Source organism: Anopheles coustani (genome assembly GCF_943734705.1).
Source record: "Anopheles coustani chromosome X unlocalized genomic scaffold, idAnoCousDA_361_x.2 X_unloc_145, whole genome shotgun sequence".
Classification (NCBI taxonomy): domain Eukaryota; kingdom Metazoa; phylum Arthropoda; class Insecta; order Diptera; family Culicidae; genus Anopheles; species Anopheles coustani.
In genome coordinates this window covers 7,501-11,505 of record NW_026525099.1, presented here as the reverse complement: position 1 = coordinate 11,505, position 4,005 = coordinate 7,501, and the positions used below count along the sequence as shown (strand labels likewise).

Below are 4,005 nucleotides of genomic sequence, written 5' to 3'. Positions count from 1 at the left end.
GTAGTCCAACTATGACAATCAAAGTCAAGACCTCCGGGTTGAGACTTCCGCGTCCGGAGGTACGCGTACCGCCTACCCGAAAGATGGTGAATCAGGGGTGTTCGATCAGCAATGGTCGGATGCCCCGTCGTAGTCCAACTATGACAATCAAAGTCAAGACCTCCGGGTTGAGACTTTCTGCGAGTACATGCATAAAGGAACACGGACCAAGCCGTACCGAGAGAATCGGTACTAGAGCCCTCGTGGTTCTACATTGAGAGAGCCCTCGTGGTTCTCATTAGGGGCTTTATGCAAGTCGTACTCAATACTGTGGTGTGAAGTATAAAGTATAGAGTCCTCCACTGGTCCACGCTGCTCCGGCGGTCCTGGGTAAGATAGTTCATTCTAGCTTGCCCTATGTGGAAGAGGACTCAATACCCTACCTGTTGAGCTTGAAACAAAGTCATCACTTGGGCATGCTCATATTGCCATACAATATTCCATTATCTACTAATGAGCATGCAGCTATATGATTATAACCTGTAAACGATTACCCCGCCGTAGTTCAGCGCTTCAACCAAGTGATGACTTCAGTATGGCTAGTGTGTGAAGTATAAAGTATAGTCCTCCCCTGGTCCACACTGCTTCGGCGGTCCTGGGTAAGATAGTTAGTTCTAGCTTGCCCTATGTGGAAGAGGACACCATACTTAATACTGTAGTGTAATGAACAAAGTATAGTCCTCCACTGGTCCACGCTGCTCCGGCGGTCCTGGGTAAGATAGTTAATTCTAGCTTGCCCTATGTGGAAGAGGACTCAATACCCTACCTGTTGAGCTTGAAACAAAGTCATCACTTGGGCATGCTCTATAGCCAATCACATGACATTAACCTAAGAGAGCATGCAGCGTATTATCCCAATGCAAAGTAAACGATAGACTCGCCCTAGTTCAGTGCTTCAACCAAGTGATGACTTCAATTTGGCTAGTGTGTGAAGTATAAAGTATAGTCCTCCCCTGGTCCACACTGCTTCGGCGGTCCTGGGTAAGATAGTTAATTCTAGCTTGCCCTATGTGGAAGAGGACACCATACTTAATACTGTGGTGTAATGAACAAAGTATAGTCCTCCACTGGTCCACGCTGCTTCGGCGGTCCTGGGTAAGATAGTTAGTTCTAGCTTGCCCTATGTGGAAGAGGGCATACAAGACAAAGTATAGTTCTCCCCTGGTCCACGCTGCTTCGGCGGTCCTGGGTAAGATAGTTAATTCTAGCTTGCCCTATGTGGAAGAGAGCATACATGAACCAAGAACGAAGGTTATGATCGAGGAATGATTCGACAACTAACCGATGGTATGAAATGTGAAGAATTCAAGCAAGCACACAATCAAGTCATCACTTGGGCATGCTCGATAGCCAACCCTATGACATTAACCTAGTAGAGCATGCGAAAACCAATATATATGTAAACGATGCCCCTCCCTAGTTCAGCGCTTCAACCAAGTGATGACTTCAGAATGGCTAAATCAAATCGGTTCAAAACATACCATCGGTACCCTATTGAAACACACAAGTCGATATCAAACCTCTTAATTGTGTAGTCCTCCACTGGTCCACACTGCTCCGGCGGTCCTGGGTAAGATAGTTCATTCTAGCTTGCCCTATGTGGAAGAGGGCACATTACTCAATACTGTGGTGTTATGAACAAAGTATAGTCCTCCACTGGTCCACGCTGCTTCGGCGGTCCTGGGTAAGATAGTTAGTTCTAGCTTGCCCTATGTGGAAGAGGGCATACAAGACAAAGTATAGTTCTCCCCTGGTCCACGCTGCTTCGGCGGTCCTGGGTAAGATAGTTAATTCTAGCTTGCCCTATGTGGAAGAGAGCATACATGAACCAAGAACGAAGGTTATGATCGAGGAATGATTCGACAACTAACCGATGGTATGAAATGTGAAGAATTCAAGCAAGCACACAATCAAGTCATCACTTGGGCATGCTCGATAGCCAACCTCATGACATTAACCTAGTAGAGCATGCGAAAACCAATATATATGTAAACGATGCCTCCCTAGTTCAGCGCTTCAACCAAGTGATGACTTCAGAATGGCTAAATCAAATCGGTTCAAACCATACCATCGGTATCCTATTGAAACACACAAGTCGATATCAAACCTCATGATTGTGTAGTCCTCCACTGGTCCACGCCGCTTCGGCCGTCCTGGGTAAAATGGAACATTCCAGCTTGCCCTATGTGGAAGAGGGCACATTACTCAATACTGTGGTGTGAAGTATAAAGTTCAGTTCTCCCCTGGTCCACGCTGCTTCGGCGGTCCTGGGTAAGATAGTTCATTCTAGCTTGCCCTATGTGGAAGAGGACACTTCATACTTCGTCTCTAAGCGGCGGCTTGACTCCTCCCTACGGGGAACGGGTTTACGCGCACAGCGGCGGCTTACGCACTATGGCAGTCATGGATGCCTTACGTTTCTATGAAAAGTGTGTTCCTCCCCTGGTCCACGCTGCTTCGGCAGTCCTGGGTAAGATAGTTAGTTCTAGCTTGCCCTATGTGGAAGAGGACACGTAGACTTACTGTGGTGTGAAGTATAAAGTTCAGTTCTCCCCTGGTCCACGCCGCTTCGGCCGTCCTGGGTAAAATGGATTCATCCAGCTTGCCCTATGTGGAATGAGGACACTTTATGCTTCGTCTCTAAGCGGCGGCTTGCTCCTCCCTACGGGGAACGGGTATACGCGCACAGCGGCGGCTTACGTTATGGCAGTCATGGATGCCTTACGTTTCCATGAAAAGTGTGTTCCTCCCCTGGTCCACGCTGCTTCGGCAGTCCTGGGTAAGATAGTTAGTTCTAGCTTGCCCTATGTGGAAGAGGACACGTAGACTTACTGTGGTGTGAAGTATAAGGTTCAGTTCTCCCCTGGTCCACGCCGCTTCGGCCGTCCTGGGTAAAATGGATTCATCCAGCTTGCCCTATGTGGAATGAGGACACTTTATGCTTCGTCTCTAAGCGGCGGCTTGCTCCTCCCTACGGGGAACGGGTATACGCGCACAGCGGCGGCTTACGCAAGTTAGTCACCCTCGGCAGTGGATCACTCGGCTCATGGATCGATGAAGACCGCAGCTAACTGCGCGTCATAATGTGAACTGCAGGACACATGAACATTGATAAGTTGAACGCATATTGCACGTCGTGGGAACCTACCATGATGTACAGATGACTGAGCGCTTATATTTGAGAAATGTATCGCATACATTTAACTACGCCGTGACACCCGTCACGAGACGTGCACCATGATGTTAACTAGGGTCGCGACGACCCGCTAGCATTAAAGAACCCGTGGTTTACAATATACTGGCATTGGAATTCGAAGTATTTAGAGCGTCCGTGTTCCCGCGTGAGGCGGAAGTACGAGGAGAAGGCGTGCTTGTGGTGTCTGTGGTGGTGTTTACTGATGTCTAGCTTCAGCTTATTTATTTATTTAAATAGAAGCGAAGATGTCAAAGTAGCGTCGAAGCAGCAGCGGTAGCACAAATGATTCAAGTATGGAAGTTGACCAAAGGAACACAAACAAACTAGCGTATGGGCAATGGAAGGTATCAGTGAGTTAAACCACACGCGGGCTAACAGCCCGTTAACCGAGTCCAACGGTACATATTGGACATTGAAACAAAGTAGTCGCAAGCCAGATGTGACGATAACAACCGCAAGGTACATAAGCCTCAGTTCATGTGTGACAACCCCCTGAATTTAAGCATATTAATAAGGGGAGGAAAAGAAACCAACCGGGATTCCCTGAGTAGCTGCGAGCGAAACGGGAGAAGCTCAGCACGTAGGGGTGGCGGCCTGTCCGTCTATCCGATTCCGTGTACTGGTGCGTCTCACTATCCGTCATCTTAGCGCTTTTCAAGTCCAACTTGAATGTGGCTCAGAACCCATAGAGGGTGATAGGCCCGTAGAACAGCGCCCGTTGGATGATGGACCGAGCGTACCATGGAGTCGTGTTGCTTGATAGTGCAGCA

At 48.4% G+C, this 4,005-nt stretch overlaps 2 non-coding genes across 2 annotated transcripts in view; both read left to right on the top strand.

The window, feature by feature from the left end:
• Nucleotides 1-3,058: 3,058 nt before the first annotated feature.
• On the top strand, nucleotides 3,059-3,213 carry LOC131270127 (5.8S ribosomal RNA). The gene has a single exon (XR_009179258.1). It is a non-coding gene; the product is annotated as a 5.8S ribosomal RNA (ribosomal RNA).
• Nucleotides 3,214-3,700: 487 nt separating this feature from the next.
• The window catches only part of LOC131270129 (large subunit ribosomal RNA), a 4,085-nt gene continuing 3,780 nt past the window's right edge, over nucleotides 3,701-4,005 (top strand). Inside the window, exon 1 of the ribosomal RNA XR_009179260.1 lies at nucleotides 3,701-4,005. This exon is cut by the window's right edge and continues 3,780 nt beyond it. This is a non-coding gene — a ribosomal RNA (large subunit ribosomal RNA).